The sequence below is a fragment of the Nannobrachium achirus genome (assembly GCF_963921795.1).
Source record: "Nannobrachium achirus genome assembly, chromosome: 23".
Lineage (NCBI taxonomy): Eukaryota > Metazoa > Chordata > Actinopteri > Myctophiformes > Myctophidae > Nannobrachium > Nannobrachium achirus.
In genome coordinates this window covers 21,005,532-21,030,972 of record NC_137830.1, presented here as the reverse complement: position 1 = coordinate 21,030,972, position 25,441 = coordinate 21,005,532, and positions in this window count along the sequence as shown.

Here is a 25,441-nt window from a genome sequence, read left to right as displayed (position 1 = left end):
GAGGCCCCCGACGCCCCCAAGCCAGGCAGATTAGAGCGAGGCTTTCTGATGGACGCCATATCACCCACTGAGGAATGAAGGAGGAGTGTTTGTGTGTCCCTGTATCCCTAATGCTTGTGACGACCAAATGTCACCACAATTATACTAGAATTATAGGAGAAATACTCGAACATCCCAGTATGGGGAACATTCATACTATTGATGTCGATGTACTGATGTATTACCTTGCTTATTGTAAGTTGCTCTGGATTAAGAGCGGCGGCTAAATGCTTAAAAAGAGGGTTATTGTCCGAGCTGCTCCAGTGTGTTTCCCAAACAGTGGGTCGCGACCCATTTGTGGGTCAGGGACCAATTTTTATGGGTCATGGCTTTCCTACAAAAAAGAAAAAATATATTTTCAGAAATAAAAAAGAAAATTTGAGAATTTTATGAATTTTCAAACAAAGAATCAAACACATCCAAGAAATTCCATAAACAAAATATAATAATAATTAAGAAGTAGTGAAAATAGCAGATCTACAAGCTCTCAACGCAGCTCAAAGCTTGCATGTTGTCATATCTTGCAGTTCTGCTATTCTCACTAGTCTGGGTCCCGGGCTAACGTCTAATTTTTCTTTTGGATCTCAGGCTAAAATGTTTGGGAACCACTAAACAGTACATGCTGTTGTTACACCGGACCTGCCTTCCTTTGGCTGAGGCAGAATTCCCTTTCTCCTCTTTGAATCTCTCAGCCCTTTGCCCTTACCTACGGCTACGGTACCTTTTTTACTAACAGCAAGTAGTCCTCAGCATTGCTGGATCATCATTCTGGCAGTTACCGTAACTTGAGCTACTTTCATACCACCACCAACAACAACAGGATCAGGGTTTGTAAGTATATTGTGCTGAGACAAATGAGAGGCGGGCTAGAGTCTAGTGTGGGAAGGCCGGTTTATTGATCGGTAAAGCCCCTTACTATAGCAGCTGCCCCGAAGGTGATTGACTTAGGCTGATGAGAGCATAATTAAGACGGCAGCACTTGGACGGATGGGTGCCGTATCACACCGGTAAGCACAGTGTGCACTGTGATGTATGAGGGACAGTGTTAGTGAGAGGGAGGGTGTCTGTATCATTGTATACTGGAGGAGGACCAAATATCCAAATGTCCACTACAAGTATAACATTCGAGAAATGGTCCTCAAAAAAAAAAAAAAAAAAAAAAGTTCCAGTATAGGCTTAAAATTTGCTAGGAAAAGACTCAGGTTGGGTTACTGTATAGAGTTACGACCAGGCATTTAGAGGTTGGCTTGACTCAAAGCCTGGGTTTCCAAGGCTAGCTTGACTCTGACAGCTGCAACCCGCAATTTACACAGTCTTGCTAGTGTAGCAGTATGGGGTCAGAGCTTATCTGATGCCCAAGGTGGAGTTCCAATTTAGGCTAGTGGTTAAGATGTTGGATTTCTATGGGAAGGCTTGGGTTCAATCCTCAGGCGTTGTTACACTAGGCAACATAACCTGGCACTTCATTTTATTTTTTGAGCGGTGGAGCCGCTCCTCTGAGTGGGTATGTCCGTATGTGGCTGGCTATGTCCGTATCATGGCAATACCTCTGCTGACCACACACACACACACACACACACACACAAGGGGCAATCATATTCAAGGGCTTTTGGAGAGAAATGCGACAGACACAGAGCACTGCAGAGGCAAGGTGTCTGTGTCTGTGTCTGTGTCTGTGTCTGTGTCTGTGTCCAGCTGATGCCAGTAAGTAGAGGATGGCCCCTCGTTAATGGATCAATGGAAGGCAATTATATCTCTGCTCTGTCAACTAGCTAATTGGTTCTCAACTTGTTTTGTTTCAACTTTAAGGAGTGTATTTCTCATAATAATTATAATAATGGTGGTATAAGAGCAGTATATCTGAACTGTCGCTGGAGTAGCGGTAACGCCGCCGCCACCCCTTGCAATATTGTGGCCCGTGGCTTGGTAATTCGTCCCTTGGGGAAAACTAATTGGGGAACCCTGCTCTACACTGCTCTACAGTAGGCTATGAACAGTACGTTTTAAACAGCCTGTCGCATGTTATAGTGAAAATAGCCGATCTACATGCAGATTGTCTATTTTTTTTGCAATTTGGGTAAAGCTGCAGGATTAATGTGGTTTCAACCCATTAAGACCTGGAACACATTATTACTTTAACCTTTATTGACCTGATTCTATAAATGTTTCCTAAATCCTAACAGGTTTTTGAAAAATGTTTCTATGTCAGTGGTTCTCAAATGTTTTCATGTCTAGAATGATGTGTATTTGGCCATCTCAAAATATTATGTATCATACTATAAAGGGACCTGCCAGAAGCAAATATTTTAGCTAAAAATGTTCGCTTTAAAAATAAATATTCAAATATTTGCACAAATTTCAAAAAACTTAAAAAAGAATTGCAGATCTGCTATATTTTTAAGTATAAAATAATTCCAGGTCTAGTTAAAACATGTTTGGTTGTATTTCTCTGTAACAAACATATGGTAGATTATTAGCTTTTCAATCAGACGTCAAATCAGAATGATCCAAACTGGGCATTTTAAAATGTGTCCCCTTTCTGAAAACTTACAATATTAGTTAATTTCAGTTGGTAGAATGGCCGTCTTGATCTGAGGTTTACCGGTCTCACTCCTCTTGGCTTCTTGTCCTTGATAAAGACACTGAACGCAACTGCGCCTGATAAGCAGAATGGTCCTTGCACAGTTCCCTCCGCCATCTGTGTATGAAAGGGTGAGTGTGAACTGTGAAATACATTGTAATGTGCTTTGAAGGGTTGGAAAGACAAGAAAGGTGCTATACGCAGTCAATTTACCATTAAGGCAATGACTCACACGGCAGAGCCGCATTTCATTATTTCAATTTTATGGTTTACTCACGTATTTTTGTTTAGTTCGGCGTCTTCCAAGCAGGATGAAAAGGTAACAGAGGTGCAGGAACCTCTGGCTCACATGAGAAAACAGTGCTCAACATTCAATGCACACACAATGTGATGACATGACCAGAAAAATCAATAGGAATTCTTTGTGAGGGGTCACCCCCCCAACCCACCCCAGGGCTTTGCACCGGCAGAACAAAAGAGCAAGGTCTGTCTTTCTCATGGAAGGCTGAGACGGCAATAGGCCCTGTAAAGTCTTTCTGTACAAACCAAACCATGTGCGGTCAAGCAGTGCATTAAGCTGGATTTTCACTTTGTTGCGCTATACCGGTGTCACATGCTCGAAAATAGCCAAATCTACAAGCTTGCAACCTGTCATGCTGCAGCGGGGTGTGAGCTTGTAGATCAGCAATTTTGGCTGTACGACACCGATGCACAACAAAGCATAAATTAACTAAGCCTTATTCTTCCCACGGCTCGACCTTCCGCCCCCGCTTCTTCTTCACCAACAACAGACCTCAGATACCAAAGACCACAGCTTAGAACAGGGCTTTTCAAACTTTGTTACCACAGTAAATAACTTTTTCATCCACAGCACCCATGAATTACACTGTACATTTTTAGAATCTTATATCATATTAGAACTGACTGAAAATATCTTTATAATTGACGTTTAACCACTTGAACCCCAGCATGCACTATTGGGGGGAAGGATAACATAAAAATGCCGATCTACAAGTGGTTAAACTTACTGAAGTGATATTGATGAATTCCAAATATTATCAAAGTATTCTGAGGCACCCCTGGACTGGCGCCACGGCATCCACTTTGGGAAACCCTAGCTCAATTAGCATTCCAGAACAGTCAAAACAAGCAGTTGCAGGAACTAAAGCAGAATGTTTTACTGCAACGTTCATTCTAGTCTCTCCTGACTCCTGGAGGAACAGTTGGGCTGTTTGTTTATCAGGTATTTATTTGTAGAGAAGCCACCGGGCTCTTTGTGAAAATCCCATGGTGGATGGAGAAAGCCTGCTGCCTCTCTCCATTGACACCAAACATTGATTAGGTGGGGTATAAATACTGCACTGTAATTTCCCAATGCCATTTCTAATTGGTGCCGACCGGCGACCGGCAGCTGATAACAATTACCTTGGATGGGTTTTTGTTGCTGTTTGTTTTAGGTCAACGTTATAACGGGGCCATTGCCTTACAGGAAATGAAAAAGCAACAAATCAACTTGGGCCTGCAAGCCTCTTAACCAAACCAATTAGCGTTTCAGCTGACAACGTGCTAAAGCCTAGTCGGGAGATTCTGAACCTGCATGGACATCACTTGGCTTCCCTCATTTTCCCCTCTTCTTTCTTCTATCTGAATAGTTAAGTCAGTGGTTCCCAAAGTGTGGTACATCTTTTAGTAAAGGTTGGGGTTAACTTATACTTTTTTTTTTTTTTTTAATTTTTTTTTATCCCACAATTTTGTAACCCATTTTTCACCCAGTGCTAATTGCCTATGTAATCCTGGGCTCTGCTCTCCCTCTGCCGCGCCTGGGGAGACAACGGACTGACCTCATGCTTCCTTCTGTGCATGAGGAGTCCAAGTTGCTTCTTTTCACCTGACAGTGGATACTTATACTTTTGAGAATGACTTTGCATTTCCATTTTTTATGGTACGGCAGTGATATGAGCTCCATGGGGCTCCATGGCTCATAAGTCTGACATCTCATTACTCCGACTACGCAGTTACTGACTACGTGTGCGGTTGGGGTAAGAGTTAGCGTTAGGGTTAGGGTTGGTCACATGTCACTAACATTTAAGTTCGCTAACTAGCAAATACATTTTGAGAGTAAAGACTGTTGCACCCTTTGTTGACCCAACCAAGCTTTAAATGTTTTAAGTCGGCCCCTAACCAACCAACCAGTATGGGCTCCTTCCACATAGCAATATGGTTGTTGTCTCCACCAGACTGGCTGGGTGAAGAAACTGTCCAGATGGATATTAGTTTGAACCATGTTTTTCATATCACTGGCAGCTGCACTAACCAGTTGGCTGAAGCACCAGCCCCACTATAAGATGAAGCTACTTGGTCAGATATACCGTATGTTGCGCACATCCTGTTCGTCGCTGGTGCTGGACACAAAGTAACAGTTCAAAAGAATAAAAGTCTGCATGCATTGCTCCTATTTTAGTTTACTTTAAAACAAATAAAGTGCAGTCTAAACAAAAACAGTCTGCACTCTGTCGAGGTGCCAACTTGCGCCAATTTAGTCATTTCAATGGCATGTGCCATTGGTGCCGTGGGCCCATTCGTGGCGATTCAGGTCTGGTGACGCTTGCTTGACTCGGTTGAAAATCTGTACGGCAAATCAGCGTCGTTTCAACTCCATGACGTCAAACAACAGCGCCCGGACAGGAGATTCCAAAACATAAACAAACATGGTGTTTGTTTATGTTTATGCGATATCGCTATGAACCATCAGTAGCAGACATATTTTACGTGTTTGATTGTTAGTTGGTAGCACTCCTATTCTTCCGGTTTCTTTGGTTAACAAGTAGCAACATGTTAGCCAGCCACATAACAACACGAATAAGGGTCGCTTAACAACGATGTTGCTTTGGTACTATTGTGATTGATTAGGGGGTGAACCAGTCGCCGAAGACTGCCTCTTTGGCAATGCCCATGCCAAAAACGGCTGCAGGTCTTTCAGACCGAATAATGGAGTGAAACAAAAATTTTAATTCAGGCTGATAGTCAGGCTACATTATGATTTCCCCACACCAGAACAATTAGGTTTGGGTTCCAAATTCAGCCATGTTTTTCCCTTTACGCTTTATACGAGGTTGACGCCCGACAACCCCGACCTGACCTCATGTTTATTCACGTGCATAATGTATTCAGAACAGAGGAACACGAAAGGCCTAACTGACCTGAAAGGTTGAACTGCCCAAGCGGAACCAGGGTGATGGCCCCAGAGAGAGGAGGGGAGAGAGAGAGAGAGACAGAGACAGAGACAGAGACAGAGACAGAGACACACAGACACACAGATGGACCGACAGAGAGAGACTGGTTAGAGAGAGTGAGATACTTTGTTGTCGGGCGGGAACCATATCCATAACCGTTCATTTAGTTTTTATCATTTAAATGATTTAATATGGTGAAAATAGCACTAGATCTACAAGCACACGACTCCTCACATCGCAAGGCATTGTGTGTGTTGTGTGTGTGTGTGTGAGAGAGAGAGAGAGAGAGAGAGAGAGAGAGAGAGAGAGAGAGAGAGAGAGAGCTGACAACAGATCAAGTGTATCGTTTCTAACATGGTTGGCGTGGTAGAGGTCTTTATAGAGTGACCTCACTGGAAGCTCCAGGCGGATCACACGGCCAGAGTGGGCAGAGTGATGTCAAGAGGCCCTCCATCCCGGGCCCTCGTGGGCATGAGACTGCTGTCAACACTGTGACCCTGGAGGATGACTCAGAGAGATGGGATGGAATGATAATCACAGTGGTGGGAAAAAAGTACTCAAATGTGTTACGTGAAGCTGTGATGACACGCAAAAAAATATATAAATCAGGTTATCTCTTTGACTAATATTGTTGATGACGTCACGGCGTGCCTCTACTGTACTTCACTATGTACTGTACTGTTGGTCGGCCAGTCCGTCTCCCCTTGTTCACACTATGAAAACCAGGAAGTCGCCTTACAGGAAAATGTATTTTATTACTAAATCTGTGCATATACAAATTATATTACCTCTCAGATATCTTAGTTTTAGCAACATTGTTCATGTCAAGTAGTTAGTTTGGTTTATTTGTTGAAATGATAAAAATCGCTATGGTGGTGGGTGGATTACCAGCCCCGCTGCTGGGTGGTTGATGGCTGGATTCCAGTCGGGGAGGTGGGAGCTAAAGACGGACACATGTGTGGTGGTGCTCGCTTACCGTGACAAATACGCCGCTGTGCGGTGCTCTCATAGCGATTTTGATCAATATAATGAATAAGCATGAACAGACTAGTTTGTGTGGACAATATCGATGTAACTAAGATATTCAATTGGGTACAGTACATAATTATATTTTATATGTGCAGAATTACAATTAAAATACATTTTAATTTGAGGCCACTTTCTCAATTCCCTGGTCAGTGCGAGGCGCTGCTGGCTCTCACTCTGCTCGCCTGTTTCAGAACGTTTTCAGAGAGACCACGCGACCTACTGCTATTATAATGTTAAACGTTGGTGCGTGACATCACATTTTTAAGTAAAAGTATCAATACTGAAATACTCTGTTACAAGTAAAAGGAAGAAAGCGTTCAAAGGCATCAAAATGTACTTAAAGTACAAAGTACAAAGTGTTTGAAAATAGCAGATCGGCTATTTTCAAATAGCCTATAGGTATACTATTAAGACGCCTCAGGGCATCTTACTAGGGCGAGGTCACGCCATGTCTCGGCCATCTGGCCAGTGATGTACTGTATATCGGACCAGTTACCCATATATGGAGACCCCATGTACCCATATATGGAGATCCATGTAGTGTATATGGAGATATGCTGTGAGAGCCCAAACATGCATACTCAGTTATTCGTTATGTGAAAGTCCTATGACGTCTATGACATCTGACATCATACATCCCTTTTTCCATACATGGAGATCCCTGTCTGTAGAACCAGCCAGCCACACAGATATGGGCTGTCTTGGCCATCTGCCTTGGCCATACGTGTATATATAGTATGGATTCTGTTAGTGTGGTATGTGGCCAATGTGGCCTATATGGGCATTCCCATATGAAGTCCTGTTAGATATGTGCCTCTGTTTGTGCCAGTGACTGCTTCCACACAGAACTGCGACCAGGAACATGTAATCAACATTAACAGCTTGGTGAAATCAACGCATACTCAATACCATTTCCACAAAAAATTATAATAGATAAGTACACCAAAAGTATTCCAAAATTACAAATGTCTTGGCATCAGATTATTATACAGAATGGTTCAATTCACAATCATATTATTGGATTGTAACTAGAACGCATTAATGTGTTCCTTGCTTTAATGTTGCAGCTAGTAGGAGGGATTTCATTACGTTATGTGCTGCAGGGTAGCTTAAAGGAGTAGTTCGCCTCCAAAATGACTTTTTATCTGTTGATTACTTTTGCCATGGAGATTTGAGATCAATCATATTTTTTGGTTTTGGTCTCCATGGCGCGAGTAATCAATAAAAAAGGTCATTTTGGGGGTGAACTACTCCTTTAACCTGTAACAATACATCACCATGTATATCATTAATATGTTCTACTAATAGTCGAATCTAAAAAATCAACTAGTAACTAAAGATGACAGATTGTAAAAAAATATAATAGTATTTTTGCCCTGAGGTGCTATGGAGTAGAAAGTATAAAAAAGTTAAAAAGTTAAAATAAAAAAAGTAATCAATTTAAGGACAGTTCTTTAGTAAATGTACTGTAGAGGTACTTCTTTTTACCACTGTCTGGCATTCGTCTCTGACTAACACAGGGCCAGTACAGTTACAAGAATGATCTCTGTGATAATTCGATGGTGCAAAGATCTCTCACTGCAATCTATTCTGTTCTGCAGTGCCAGTGCATGAACCATACTTTATGTCTGTTGCAAGAGCCTTTAGAGAATTACTGCAGAAATGTGACAGTGCTGATTTATTCAGTAAAAATCCTCTAAGATCACACACACACACACACACACACACACACACACACACACACACACACACACACACACACACACACACACACACACACACACACACACACACACACACACACACACACACACACACACACACACATGCACTTGGCACAGCCCCCAATGCACATGCATGCACATGCACAAACACGCATACAGACACATGCACAGTTTAACAATTTTTTTATGTCCACACATAGGGAAAGCTAGCATACAGGGACACAGGGACAAAAGGTGCGTAAAGGTTACATTTCTCATGATACAACAACACGCATGTCACTCAGCACTCCATGGGTAGTAGAGACAGCACAATATTTTGCCAGCCTTTCTGCCTCGTCTTTGGGCATCCCAAATTGTCGAATTTAGATTAGATTAGATTAGATTTATTTGAAAAGCGATAAAACCACGCGTCGCAGCAGTTCGAGGATAACCAAAGAAAGTCCTTCGACATGTTTCCATTGAGGTCCTCTCACAGTCAACAGTTAATCTTCTAAACCCTCCAACAACCAGTCTGTGGGTATGTCCTAGATCACCAGGAAACAAAGTTCTTAGTCTTGCACTGCTGCTTGGTGTTAAAGTGCTCTCTGTAGTTGTTCTCAGGGGCCTGGAAGTCTGTCCATTGCTATTCCGACAGCGGACGGACATAGCGCAGGAAAGGCCGGGCCGGTCTATTGCCTCTCTTCCCGGTAGCTGTTCACGCACGCACGCACTAACGCACGCACGCACGCACGCACGCACGCACACACCAGCATTTACTTGATTTTCTATTCTACTCTCTATACAGTATTTGAAACTGGCAGGTACCTTTGTACTGCTGCTGAGGCAATAGTGCTCCACCGAGGACGGCACAAAAAGTAAAATAAATAAATAATAAAAGAAACGTAATTAATTTCTCGTCTCATGGTAAAAGAAAAAAAAACAACCCAGAGCGTTTGAAGTTGTCGAGTTGAGAAAGATAAAATAAAAGTCTGCTATATAAGCTGCGGCGAAGCACAGCAGAGCAGCACACAGAGAATAGAATAGGAGAAGTGGAAGCAGGAGATAAAACGTGTCATCTATTCTTGCGAATTCTCCCTTTGAGAGTTCTGCTGCTCTTCCTGTGTGTGCGTCTGCTTTGCTCCCCGCAGAGCAGCCCCCCCCCCCCCCCCCCCCCTTCTCCCTGGAGAGATCTGCAGAGCGAGGCAAACACCTTCTCCGTTTCTCTGCGGCTGTGTGTTCTCCAAAATACGCTCTGGGCAATTTTAAATTAACTCCTTAGCACTGCTTTTTCCCCTGATAATTATGTCTCATCACCCGCCGTTGCTGCTATAAACGGAGGATGTTTAGTGTCAATATAATGGGAACTAAACTGTTTTTCTGCACGAGCCCCGTGCCAGGTTATAATGTAATGTAATGTCTGCTGTATCCTTTAGAAGAAATATGCTGAATGGATTTACAGTTTATTGGTGAGCCTGGGTTCATAATGTTTACATGCCATTATTGTCTCGTGCCTCGCAGCTATACGGTTCTATTGTAGGAGTCATCTTTGCCCCGGCAAAATGTCAAGTTCTGCCGGGATCAGCGAAAATGTGTCGTCCACTTAACCCTCTCTTGACCCTCCTAGAGGGATAGGGCTCTTTTTGCTCCCTACCTGAAGGCAGCTACCACCTCCCCCAAAACAAAGACAGCTCTCTTTCTCCTGCCAGAAATGCCATCGTCGAAGGATTGACAACAGCCTTGACAACAGGCTGTGCACCCAAGGCAAGGAGACTGCCGGTTAGCAGAGAAAGTAATTCCTGAGGATGTTGTCAAACTGCCGTCAAATTGCAGCTGCATGCCAACTACTTTGACTAGCGCTGACAGGTTTGGTGACTTTGTCCACCACAGCAACCCCCACACACACAGTACACAACCAAAAATATGTCTACACACAGGGGGTTGGAGTAGGGCACACTGTATTCAGAGATTTAATCAACAGATTGTGACACTGTCAATGTCAACAACATCATGTAGCTGTGGACTAGAGCAGTGGTTCCCAACCTTTTTAGGCCACAACCCCCCCAAAAATGACCCCCATTGTAGTAGTTGAGGCACTTCATTTATTTTCACTCAATTCCCGCAGATTTCTTTTTTTTTTTGGGGGGGGGGGGGGTGTATTAAAAAGTCACTTTTATACTGTCATCCCCAACAAAATCATGATGACTCCCCTGGGGGTCCCGACCCACAGGTTGAGAACCACAGGAGGCCCGGTAGAAAGTGACAGTGGAGAGGGTCAGATCAGTAACTTCAGATTCCTATAGTTCCTCGTCATACACATCACTGAGGATCTAAAATGGGCCACACACATTTCACAGGGTGAAAAAGACTCAAAGGATGCACTGCCTCAGACGGCTGAAGATATTCAGTGTGAGTACCCACTACCCGCAATCCTCAGGCCGTTCTACAACAGCAACATCAAAAGCATGCTGACAAGCTGCATCACTGTCATGCGGCAGCTTATTAAGAATCATGCACTGTGCCCTCCACTGCTAAGCGTACTTACAGAGCACTCAGAGCAGTGTGGTACAAATGGTCCAGCGTCTAATCGGAGGTGAGCTTCCCTCCCTTCCCTTGCCTTCTGTCCAGGATACGGTGTATACTGCATGGCCAAGGCTGAGCAGATCATCATGGGCATTCACCACTCGCCACGGTGGACGTTTCCAACCATCAGGCTGTTGAACAATCGCTGAGCCTCGCTGTCATGTCAGCCTTGATGACACAGGCCATCACACAGGAATTATCACTTCATGTATATGATAATAATTAGTCAGACACAACCACTTTCCTCGTCCCTTAAAATGAGCAAAAATAGCTGATCTACATGCTCACAACACGTCACATTGCGCTTGTAAATCAGCTATTTTTGTTCCTTTTGTGGGAGCTGCCATCTGGCATTAACTTACTCTAACTACTGTAGAAAACTTGCAAGAAAATCTTAATTTTATTTCAGAGGCTATGGCTATTTATGAGGCCGTTTTGAACAATTTGGAGGTTCTTCCTTCCTCCATAATCTAGCCATTTACTCTAATTTACTTTAATTAGGAGTGTTCTTAATCATTATCCATTTAAAAGCGCATGTACTCCGGTCCATTTGTTCCTCGTCCCTGCTGTGGAGTCTTTCTCTCATGGTGAGTCATAGTCGCAATAAGTTAAGACGATAATTAAGACAACTAGAACATTTGCAATTTGTGAAATTGCAAGTGTGGTTGCCCTGTGTTTCAAATCATATATTTGAGTTTTGGGAAGTGAATTTCCATTATTTTTGGGGGCTATGTTTGTTTACCAGTAAGTAAATGCATCTTGTGCATTGTAATCCCCTTACATGAGTATAAGGGGATGCACTAACAGTGCATCTATAAACTCTAACAGGGCCTAACAGGGCATCATCTGGGAATCATACTTAAAAGTATGATTCCCGTTTTCGGGGGGAATGCCTATATATGGACATATATGGTCTCATGTGGTCTATGACGTCATCTCCATATTTGGGAAAAGTTAATATTAAAGGATCTATAGTCAACTTTGTCTTGAAAAACGGATGCTAAAATAAAAATTATGTTTCGAAAATATTTTATAAAAAAATAAGCTTCATATATGTGTTTCTATTAAAAAATTACCACAAAAAGCGTAGAATAATGATAAAATAATCATTTTGGCCATTGTCAGACCGACACTTTGTTTACATTCTAGTCTATAGACTAGGATGTAAACAAAGTGTCGGCCCTACAATGAAAAAGTTGACTGCATAGGCAGGCCTAGGCAGGCCTATGCAGGACTGTTTTTCACAACTGATCATTTATCTGGTAGATTCAGTCATTGTGTTTTATCTCCCTAAATAATATAAATATAAACACCTGATTTATTTCTTGAGCTATGCTGGCATGAAAGACGCAACTGAGAACATGATACTTAATCCACCTTTTAGAAATTAGATGGAGAGTGAATAATGTTCTTTAAGAGTTTTGAATCCTAAACCTTTGGTTTATAAACTCCTGATGTCATTTAAACCATTCAAAATTCACCAGCAGTCTTTTTTCTTTTTTTTTTCTGGCATGGAAGATGCAAAAAAACATCAGCTTTGAACATGTTCTAAATGTCTCAATAGAATAGCAGGGAGACAAAATACAACCGCCCCAATGGTACACATTATAACATACTCTACCATACAGATTGGACACAATTTTGATGGAGAGTGAAAAATGTTCTTCAGGAGTCCTAAACCCTAAACACTCTGTATAAAGCTCTGATCTACAATATCTCTTGAGCCACACTGGTTTGAAGATGCAAATGAGAATGGAATACTTAACCCGCCTTTTAGAATGTAGATGGAAATGTTCTTAGGAGTTTGAAACCTAAACCTATGGCTTATAAACCCCTGATTTATCTCTTCAGCCACACTGGCATGGAAGATGCAAATGAGGATGTAATACTTGACCCGCCTATTATACTTAAGACTAGCTTGTCTCCGACTAATATAATCGAATCTGATTGGATGAAATCTTGCCCTGGCACAAAACTGTGTTAAACCACTGGAATATATCACTTACCAGACACCACATGACACTGACTGCAGGTTGAGTTGAGTAACACATCACCACTGGCTAGCAAAGACCAAACTTTGTAAGACCAGGCCACATCTCTCCGTTTGGTCTGGTTGAAATAAATCAAAAGAATGAATACATCAAAGTTAAAGAAGAGATCAAACGACACTATTCCATGCAGACAGTGAAAGTTAAGTCCAACAAAATCACTTCACACGCTCAGTGTAACCTACTATTTTCAGGACAAGGTCACTTCACATCTTTAAATGTTTCTATTGCACCCTGGAGATAAGATTTTGTGCAAGAGAAAGCAACGTTGGAGCAGCGTTATTATTTAGGAGATCACACATACTATAGGAGAAAAAAGGCAGTCTTAAATAGACTATCTCTGAGCTTTCATTGCTTGTTTTGATTGTATTTTAATAACCGCATTGCAGAACCAATCCAAAGTATTTAGGGCGGTCCTTCACATTGGGGTTGGGACAGGACTTTTGAGCAGTGCTCCTGGAAGGAGCTAAGATCCAACAACATCTAGCTTTGTCTGGGACGTGAAGCGTGGCTTACATCTGGCCTACATGTTATTTAGGGCGGAGTTGTCCTTTAAAGGGGAATTTCTCTTGCTCAGTGTTGTAGTGCTAAATTTGGAAGTGTGGGCATGCACCGACGCGTGCACGTGCATCGCGTGACGTTTTCGGTGGGTACTTAAAACGGGTCTGCGCGGCGGCAGAAATAGCCTTTAGACCAGTGGTTCTCATTCTCTCAACCATTAATTTGATGACCAGATCATCAGCTAAACCATGCAAAATAGCTGCAAAACTGATATTTCCAATTCATGAATCCATTCTCAAATCTTCTATTACCATCTGCTCATTTCAGCACTGCCTGGCGAGCCTATTTCAACCAATTGCTGGGTCAGAACGACCTGTAATATCAATATTTCCTAGAGACTTTTCACAAGAGATATTTCACACGGTTAATGCACGGTGGCATAACAGAACCGTTTTAGGCAAATAGTTTTAATATAGGCATTATGTCTTACCTAACCAGCCCTCCAATAAGAATAAGACATGTTTATTTACTCACGTTTAGCAGCTGATGAGAATGCACCACGTTGCTGTTGTACAGACAGTGCTGGTGGTGTCTGCATGTTTGACTGGAATAATACTCGGGTAGATAATCCAAGGTAACAAAAAATCAAAACAAACAAACTGCTGCAGGCTACAAACCGCTTAAAGTTTGAAGAAGTAAACACAGACTGTGTACTAGTTGGTTGGTCAGTGAGTCTTATCCCATAGCCCGAAGGGGCAGTCAGCTTGCTGGTTGGTTGGTTGTTGGTTGTCATGGATTATATTACAACCAATCGGTGGACGGTCTGCTCTGTGCTTCTGCACTCTGTCTGCGGTACAGTAGGTACTTGATGACACGGACCAGCAGCCAGCCTGCCGGCCCGCGCATCACTTGTGCACGCACGTCAATGCGCGTGCGCGCGACGTGAGAGAAGTGTGGGCACGACGTGCCCACGCTTGTACCCCCCACTACATCCCTGCTCTTGCTTGATTCAATATTTAGATTATTGAAATTCATTTGATCAGACATGCTTCCCTCCTATACTCTGTAAGCCCGTTACACTTCAAACTCCACGTCAGGTTCAGGTGACTAGAATTGTTCTAATTTTTCATAATTTCATTATGTTAAAGGGCAATACCGGGTGGGAAAGGTGGGCAAGAAATTAACCCTTCTAGTGCCTATCCCGAACTAGTTCGGCTCAATTTGTCGGCTAGTGATGTAATTTGGAGTGCCGATCCCGAACTAGATCGGCTCATTTTGTCGGCTAGTGACGCTGTGCTTTGGTCCTTACCGTGAGCTGATTCTTGAAAACGTAGGTGGTCCGAGGTCGTCCTACGTTTACTATTTTCTCTGAATCTATGCTTTTCTGGAAGAGGACAGCCTTTATACAGCGCTGGTCTATTAGGCCTTAGCCCGGCCTTTGAGCAGGAGTTGGGCTCCATCTAGTGGTGGCACTGGACGAGTTAAAAATAATTATATTAATATTAATTCTCTCTCTGAGCTTTGTTAGGCTGCCATCCAAGCTATGGAGCCACTGGCGCTCTAGCCATATGTGCAGAGACACTACTACTACTACAAGCCCCTCTTGCTCGGCTGCATCTGGTTGTGGAACTTCTCCCCTGCACCGCTTGCACTGGAATGTTGCACTTTCCTCTTGCAGGCTGCCTTTTACACCACTGCATCTCCGATGGACCCATTTCTGACAGCCCCCGCACTGGATAGAATTTGCTTGTACTCCCTTCCCACAGACTCCACATGGCCATGCTCCTGACTGTGGTATAACTCCCAGGCTAGCACCACCAAACATGACCTTTGACTTATCCGCATTCACCTTCATCCCTTTTCACTTCCAAGCACTGTGCGTGCTCTACTGTAAAGAGCCATAACCACCTTGACCAGTCCCTCCTCCACTCCAGACTTCCTTAGGGCCCACCTCACCACCTCTCTTGGCACCCTATCGAATGCTTTTTCCAGGTCGACAAAAGCATAGTACAACCTCTTCCTCTTCTCCTGATGTTTCTCCAGCATCTGTCGGGTGACAAAGATTGCATCTGTTGTACCTTTACCGGGCATGAAGCCAAACTGCATCTCATCTACCTCTACCTGTGTCCTCACCCTCTTTTCCAACACCCTCTCCAGAACTTTCATTCCATGCTCCAGCAGCCTAATTGCCCTATATGACCCGCATGCAAGTGGGTCACCCTTCCCCTTGAATAGTGGCACCAGGATGCTTTTTGTCCAGTCTTCTGGAATGTGCCGTTCAGCCACGACACTGTTACACAGGTCAGTCATCCACTGCACACCGACATCCCCTGCCGCCTTTAGCATCTCTGCCACCACTCCAGATGGTCCAGCCGCCTTTCCATCCTTCATGGCTTTCAGGGCTTTCACAACTTCTGTTGGCATGATTGGGCAGCATTCACCCTCCACTATGTCACATCCCACCTCTCCATCCCAGTCATTCTCCACATTCAGCAGCTTCTCCATGTAATTTCGCCATACTACCTCAACACATTCTCACCTCTAAAGCGTCATACAACCGACGTGTTGTGAAGTACTGTACTGCGTCGGACGATAGACGCTTTGGGATTGCCTACTGTGTCAAGGGTTGGACGCATTGGGTATGGCCAGTGGTCTAAGAAGAAAGAAAAAAAAAAGTAGTTCCCGAAGCGAGATTCGATACCGCTATGAAGGGTTTACCAGCCACCCGACGCTACCGCTCACGCCACTATAAACGACGGAGCCGTGCCGTCTCAGGCGCCCATGAACGCCGAGAGACGCCGCAGAGGGAGCGGAAGCGACCGAGTCGCCGCGGCGAACGGTGTGAACGGCGCATGAGCCGACTCAGCGGCGTTACCGAATTATGTGCCGTTATGGACAGAATAGTACATTTTGACCAGGGGACTGCTTCCGCGTCCGAATACGGCTCAAAGAAGGGACTACGTTATCATCCACGTTGTCAAAGATAAAAGCACAAAAAAAAAGAAATTTCCCAGTCGTCTGCTTAGCTCAGTCGGTAGAGCATGATGACAGCTAAACCAGAGACCCGGGTTCAATTCCCCCAGTGTTGTACCCGAACGCGTTCAAAGAACGATCGTTCATGAACATGTTCATATTTTGGGCGAACGTGAACTGAACGTAATTGTTTTCGCTTGATGAACGATATCGTCGAACGCGGTCATTCTGACGCCCGTGAACGGCGTTCGTCGGCATTCACATGCTCCAATAGTATGCACTGCACGCAGCTCCTCGTGAACGTTGATATGCGGTGCTGTCTGCACTCTGCAGCTGCACTGTGAATCTCCTCCTCGTTACGTCTCGCAAGCCTGACTATACTTTAACTAACTCCTATGTGTGTTGCACGGCGAAAATAGCTGATCTGCAAGCTCACAACGCGTAGACAACGTGAGCTTGTAGATCAGCTATTTTAACCAACGCGGAAACATGCTGTGCGCGAGGTTTAGAAACGTCTGCCTTCTAGTGGGGTTCCTTGTACATGTAATTTTTTGTTTTCATTTCAAATGTGTGTTAAAGTTTGTTTCACTTCCAATTTGTAGATTATGGTCTATAGAACAATTTTGGTTTGAGTGTCAAGACAGTAGATTGAAGAAAAATATATTTTTTGCCCTATATCAAAATGACCAAAATCGGAATTGTGTTTTTTGAACAATGTCTTAGTTTTCCCACAACTGCTGTGTAATATATATATAGTTTTTTATTGCTATATCAAGTCAATACTGTGTGGGGAATCAATTGGAGTCAAATATTTGTTTTGAATATTATGATATTTCACACAATGAGACAATAACATGGTTATTACATTCAGCCCTTCACAATAAGGGTGCAGGAAGACTGGGAACTAGGCAGTGGGCACATAAATATTGTGGGCACCTCAATGTTAAATTGGATGAAATTATTGCTGTGTGTGGTTCTATATGGGCTGTGTCAATAATTTTGACAAATAATAGCATGCAGCAATGTCTAAACATTTATATATATATATATATATATATATATATATATATGTTACAGTATGTTCAAGAAACCAGTAAAAGTTGTCAAGGAGCACTCGTTTTGACGTTCACCACACACTAATCACCACCAGATGGCGACGTCAGCCACTGCTCTGCCATTCACCAGAGTGTATATAAGAGAGTTACGTCACGCTTTGAACTCGCCGCAGACCGGAAGTGTTTACTCTTTATTTACTAGCCTAGCCTAGCCTAGCCTAGCCTAGCCTAGCCATTAGCTCCATTGTAGTCACTTGGACAGGGCGTTTAACGTGCGCTTGCCCAGGCCTTACGGCCTGGGCATAAATATAACGATTGCATTCACCACGGCTTCGTAACTCGCGCGGCGCTCCGCCGGCCGCGCGGCCCTGGCCCGCTCTTCGCGGCCACTCGCGCCTGCGGCGCTCGGGGGCGAAGAGCAGGACCAAGGTCCGCTGGCCTTCGCGCCGCTTGGGGCTTCGTGGACCCAGGGGGGCCTCGTAACTCGTTTGGGCTTCGTGGATACAGGGGGGCTTCGGTAGCCGCTCGCAGTGTCGTGGACAATAGAGCGGCGCACCGCCTGGAGTACGTTGTTGTGGCGACCGCTTGCTCCGCCCCGTGCCGCACCACGAGTGCTCCGCGTCTCGAATGTGCTGTTTCTCTAATATACTATGACATATATATATGACCTATATATATTTTTTTTCTTCTTTTTTTTCTTTTTTTTTTTTTAATAGCCAAAAGTATAAAAAAAAATTTGGTTAAAAAAAGAACGAAAAAGAACTAAGTTAGTTCATTTTGGGGAACCATGAACTTAGTTCAAAATATAGAATTATGAACTATGAAATTAACTAGTTCATTTTAGAAGTTCTGAACTTGAACTTGAACTAGTTCGTTTTTGAAGTGAACTTTCCCAACACTGAATTCCCCGTGAGTGGAAAATATTCCAGTAAACACATGTCGGCGCATGCGTACTAAGACTCTCCGTTCTCGTCCTAAAACTCTCCGTTCTCGTCCGACCGTAGACGCAGTAAACGTTCCAAAGTGTCGCACGGGTGAAGCAGAAAGCGAGTTGGGAACGCATCGGGAGGGTGACACAAAGGGGGTGAGAACGGGTTGACTTCCTTCACTCCTCTGTTGTCTGTTACAATGTTACCATCCTCATCCTTCACACAGCTTGCACCGGTTACATCCCGCCTATCCTTCACCATCTGCTTTGTTATCTTGAAGAAGCTCTTTTGCCCCCTCTCACTCTCCAGCTCACTTGCAAATTCTTTCCTTTTCGTCTCTTGGGCCTCCCATACTGCTGTCCGTGACACCCTCTTTGCCTCTTAGCGTACTCTGCGTACATAGCGTACTCTGTCTCATCCCTAGATCTCTTCCATACTTTATGGCAACGCCTTCTTGAAAAACGTGTTGCACACCACCAGCTCCAGTGCATCTCCAAACTCCAGAATCCTCTCTCCCTCCGGATTCCATGTGCCATAACCCTGAAGCCACCTGCCTCCCTCCCCACGTGTCCATTCAGGTCACCCCCAAGGACAATAGCCTCATCCTGGGGGATCCCTGCTAACACCATTATGGCCTTGTCCCAGAACACATCCTTCTCGTCTGCACATCTGCCAACTTGAGGGGCATAGATTGAGATTACATTTGTCAGGTGCTTCCCAATAATCATCTTTACAAAGAGGATCCACTCATTTACCCTACTGACACTTAGCACTTGATCTATCCACTTTTCGGTGATAAGTATTCCAACACCACCTGTCCCTTCATTGCAGCCTTGCCAAAAGAACTTGTACCTTCTACCGATCAGGCCTGTAGGCCTTAAGGCTGTACCCAGCCTCTCTAAATCATAATCTTTGACCACCATCCCACCCTACCCTCTGACTCCCTAGGCTCTTTTAACTCTAACATACGCTGCGCTCCTCCGCCAGAAACCTTGGTGTTATCCTGGACAGTGATTTTAAATTTGATAAACATATTAGCTCGGTAGTGAAAGCCAGCTTTTTCTAATTGAGAACACTATCTAAGGTCAAACCCTACCTTCCCCCAAAACAGCTGGAGATGGTCATCCATGCTTTTATTTCTTTCAGACTAGACTATTGTAACTCACTGTACACCGGCATTGACCAGGCCTCTCTCAAGCGTCTACAACTCGTCCAGAATGCAGCAGCCCGCCTCCTCACCAATACCAAAAAACTTGACCATATTACTCCTGTCCTTGCTTCATTACATTGGCTCCCTGTTAGATTTAGAATAGATTTTAAAGTTATTTTATTCGTTTTTAAATCCCTTCATGGCCTGGCACCTACTTACCTCTCAGATTTAATTCACTTCTACGTCCCAGCCAGGACCCTAAGGTCCGCAGATAAGATACTGCTGGTGCCCCTTTCCACCAATAAGAGGAGCAGGGGAGACCGTGCTTTCGTAACAGCGGGCCCTACGCTCTGGAACTTGCTGCCCCTCTCTATTAGATCAGCTCAATCGATAGGTGTTTTTAAATCTTTACTTAAAACACATTTTTTTTCTCCATTGCCTTTGACTGTATATAGCTTTTGTTTTTGTGATGTTTTTAAAGGGGCACTCCACCACTTTTCAACCTATGTTCATATAATTGGTCCTCACTCAAAAATAGCTGTTTTCTTTTCTTTTTTTTTCTTCTTTTTTTTCAGAGGAGGGCTGTGGGCAGGTCAGAAACCCATTGTCTTGTGACATCGATTGCCAATCCAGCTTATAGAAACTGCAGGCTTTCTATTCCTGAAAAGTTGCAATTTTAAAGTGGAAGCCATTGTTCTCGCGATAATAAAAATCTAAATAATTTTTTTCAAAAATATTGATTACATTTTTTTTTTGGAAAATGATGATGTCACAAGACGATGGATTCTGAACTTCCCACAGCTCTCCTAGGAGACTTGGACTGAGTAGAAAAAAATTGTGATATTTTATCATGAACATTAGTGAGGACCTATTATATGAAGACAGGTTGAAAAGTGGTGAACTACTCCTTTAACTATTTTTGCTTTGTTTTTGTGATGTTTTTAACTATGTTCAGCACTTTGGTCAGCTTTGCTGTTGTAAATGTGCTATACAAATAAAGATTGATTTGGTTTGATTTGATTTGATTTGATTTGATTTGTGTCTGTCCAGCCATATCAAGAATATTTGGAGCACATCTTTTGCAGCCGGATGCCCTTCCTGACGCCAACCCAAAGAGATAGATTTTTCTGTAGGGGTTGACTCCCTTAGCCTATTCCTCTCCCGGGGAGCCCACTAAGCAGTGGTGCTATTTAACCCATAGTTGGGGCAGTGGTTGGCAAGGCGCCAGGGCATGTCCACGCGCCGGTGGGCCTGCGCACCTCACCTATGGGGCCCACTGCTGCTCCCCGATCCCTTACAGTTTAGCCTGGGACTGCGAGGTCCCAGTATCCGTGTGTGGCCACGAGGAGGCACTGCAAGAGTCTTGGTGGTGGAGAGGCTGTGTACCGGCAAGAAGAGACTTACTTACTCGGCTCCTCTGTTCACCCCCCGCAAGGAGGGCTAGCCGGCGGCAGTAGCTGAAAGCAGAAAGTAGCAAGCAGGGGCAGCATGCAGCATGCACTAACTACAAGCACTTCTACACAGTCCTACTGCACTGACGCATCACACACACCCCGTGTGCAAGCACACTCACACACAAACTGAATGTCCTGCCTATTTATGTCCTCCTTGTTTGTTTATGCTTTATTTGATATTTTTCTTGTTTATTGTTTAGTTCTTTTTTTAATAATTTTTTTTTTGCTTCCGTTTTGTTTTTATTAGGAAGAAACCCCGTACTGCACGGATCTAGATCCAGATATACTTAACATTATGTTCAATGTTATAATTAATTGACCATGTACACTGTCTATAACAGACCCTCTCTTTTTAACATAGTTACCTTACATTCTTACAGAACATTAAGACCCAAATTGTGTTCCTGCAAATGTGAATGCTGCAGATAACTCAGATAAACTCATTTAATATGATGTAATTTTGTTTTGTCATGTTATGTCACTGTCACTTCAAGTTGTGTCATGTGTATATACCGTGCCTTTATACTTTATATGTGCTTTCAATGAAAGTGGAAATATGGGTGTTCTAATAAGATGGTTTTAAAAAACCTAAACATTTCAAAGTAAAATCACACTTTAAAAATGGAACCTTACTGTGGACACGCATGCTTGAGACTCTTACTTTGAAATATAAATATTTAACTTTAACCCTCTCATGCATGAATTATGATAAATTAAAACAAATATTACTATGTGTTTTTATGTGTCTTTAGACATAATAACTGAATTTTGTCTTAAACCATATTGACTGGGCCACCAGGCAATAGGGTTTAAGTGGTTTTCAATCATGAGTCCAAGATGTACTGCACAAGCACGAGTCATTACAAATCTGTTGATCAGAGCATTTTTATTACATAGGGCAGTTTATTGAACTTGTAAATGTGTTAGGTGTCGTTATGCATTGACCTTAGCTTTTCCTACACGCACAAAAACATAAGATTTTGAACATTTATAATAATTTGTTGCTTTCAACATTCAAAGCTGTAAATTTGTTATAGCTACATTTTTGTTAAAAACACAGTATTTACATTAATAGCAATACACAAAGTGTCCTATATTTGGCATACTTACAACAATCTCGATATATACTTTACAATTTCTCAAGTACTGATTAATGTGAATATTTAATCACAAATATTTCACAACAAATTAAAAAGGAAATCAACCGTACAAAAGTGAAACATACAAGCAATACTGAAGTTAATTTCCAGGAGGAAAAAATATGTTGCACTGAATTAAGAGATTATTTTCTGCTAAAATCTTCTCTTCTCTTTTATTTCATTTTATTTTTTACAAAACAGTGCCAAATTTGCTGACTTCACTACCTAAAAGCGGATGAACTGGGTCATTGTTGATAGTGCAGTCAACTGACATCCACCTCTTTATTCAAATGGAAAATAAAAATGTCCTACTCATCTGTACAAATATTAGACTATACAAAAAAGTAGTTTAGAGATTGTTTCTCCATAATGCTTTCCCAACAGAGCAACAGCGCTGGGACATATCTGACAGGCAGGACGGTGGCAGTTTGTAGAGATAAAATTCACTTGTATTTTACTTCCTTGTCAAATAGTCCTCAATAACAGTACAGGTCGTAATGTTGGTGATAAAGTCTCTTTTGTGCTTGTCTAAAGTTGCCTAAAGCAGTGATCATAAAGCAGTGATCACCTTGATCACTGCTTCAAAAAGGAAATTGTATTTTTGTCGTTTTGTGAGCGATCACAACTCCTATACCTGCAGATATATCAGTGGTTCTAATATATTAGTGGATTCCAGGGACTCTCTGGGTTCCTTTAAACTAGAGGGTACGTCTTAATTGACCCTTACAAGTATGTAACTCTGACAAAAACGACAACTCCAGAATAAATAACATATAGGCTAATTTTCCTACTTATATTGATCCCAAATGACTTATCATGCATTTGATGTATTGATGTTGATGTATTGATGTATATTACCTTGCTTATTGTATTGATGTATTACCAGCTTATTGTAAGTCGCTCTGGATTAATTAACACCTAAATTATAAATTGTAAATTGCCGTCCAGATTCCCAAGCAGACCTCATAACATATTGCTACTTTACACTATATGATTTTACTGTTGACCGCAACAAATAGTGTAAAGGCTATATGCTTACGGGCTCCACTCTATGCTATATGAGGGATGCTGGGGTCTGCTGGGGAAACAGGACAACAGATTTTAGGGGATAAATAAGTAGGAAAATGAGTCTATATGTTATTTAGACTGGAGTTGTCCTGTAACAGGTCCATTTGGTTCCATTTGTATACTATCAGAGTTAAGGGGAGACCATGAAATACAAAAGCTTGAGAACCATTGCAGTATATCGTCACTGTCGGGCAGAAACCTTGTATCTCCAGGTTTCAAATTTGTATGTTTTTTCGTATACTAAACTAGTAAAGCCCTACTTAATCATACTGTCGCACAAGACTAGTGAAAATAGCAGATTTACACGCACACAACGCCTCGCGGCGCTTGGCGTTCTGTGCTTGTAGGACAGCAATTTTCACTATTTTCTATCATTTTTAAAACGATAAATACAAAACTAACGGCTTTGGACATACAAGGTTTCCACCCGACAACGACGATAATATTTACAGTATGTGCAGGTGTCTTTGAGCAGAGCCTCTCTGGAGTTTCTTTTCTCCCGTTCTAGTTCCAATGTTCCGGGGTTGTTTTTTTTACAGCATACTGTACATATTTATGATTCCTTTGGCACAATACTTGGTAAATCCCCCGCTCCCCCAAATGGATCTGCCGTCACGTACATCATCTACACTTCATGCAGGAGGGGCAGGGTGCATTCACAATCGCCACTCTGGAATGTTCAAGAATTCAGTGTTCAGCCGCGAAATAGGCTATACGAGCCCCGCTGGGTAGGTCACATTAAATTAACTCCAGTGTCTGGTATCAGGAGAAGCCTTATATGATTTCAAAGTTAAGGAGGCACGCTTCCTCACTTCACTTGAGAGCTTGAGGGAGAGATGAGAGGTTGGTTGGTTTTATCCGGTTCCTCGATGGGGATGACGGTCGAGTGGTTTGTGTTATGTTCCACCGACGACCTCTCGAGCAGTGGTGTAAAGTAATTAAGTACATTTACTAAGTACTGTACTTAAGTATAATGTTGAGGTATTTGTACTTTACTTGAGTATTTCCAATACTTTTACTTTTGTCTGCAATACATCTCGGATCAAAATATTGTACTTTTACTCCAATACTAATTACTTCGCAATATAAATTATAATATTATAAAACATACATAAACCACTTTCGCACTATTTTATACCTTGGTCATTTGAAAATAGCCGACCAACGCCTTGTGAGCTTGTATATCTGCTATTTTTGAAACATTTTGTACTTTTACTCGTACACATTTTGATTTCCAGACTTTTATTTGTAACCGAGTATATCTGCATTGCAGTATTGATACTTTTACTTAAGTAACAAACGTGAGTACTTTTTCCACCACTGCCCTCGAGTCAACCGTTAAACATATTACCTGCTCTTGGATGATATATGCCACGGCACTGCAGTCATAGTTGTGAAGGTACCCTAAATTGAAAAATAAAAAAAATGCTGATGCGGTTATTACTTTGGTACAATTCAAATGCAAATTGAAGGTATGAAACCTATCCCCTTTCCATCTGGACTCCATATTTTGTGCATGTCATTAAGTCATAAAAAATAACATTATGACAAAAATAGTGTCAAATAATGAGCAGATCACATTTCGATGCTTTGTGAGCTTGTAGATAAGATATTTCCATTTTTGGGGGGAGAAAAATAGGGCTTAAGTGGTTAACATTATTCACATGTTTCTTGGCACAAAGCCAGAAAAGTCTTTGTTTTATCACTTTTATCACTTTGCCATTCCATCGGTGGAACGGTTATGACTGTGAACACACCCGTGTCTACTACACTAAACTGAAAATGCATACGCGACCTCTAGCACCTTTCTAGCCATACAGTATACAAAGAGTACAGAGTACTTAAAAAAACGTGCAAGACTCACGGATAAAAGACTCTTGTTTCCAATACTTAAGGCAAAAAAAACACTTCTCATATACCAATATACATATATTGGGATTATGACATCTATCAAAAATG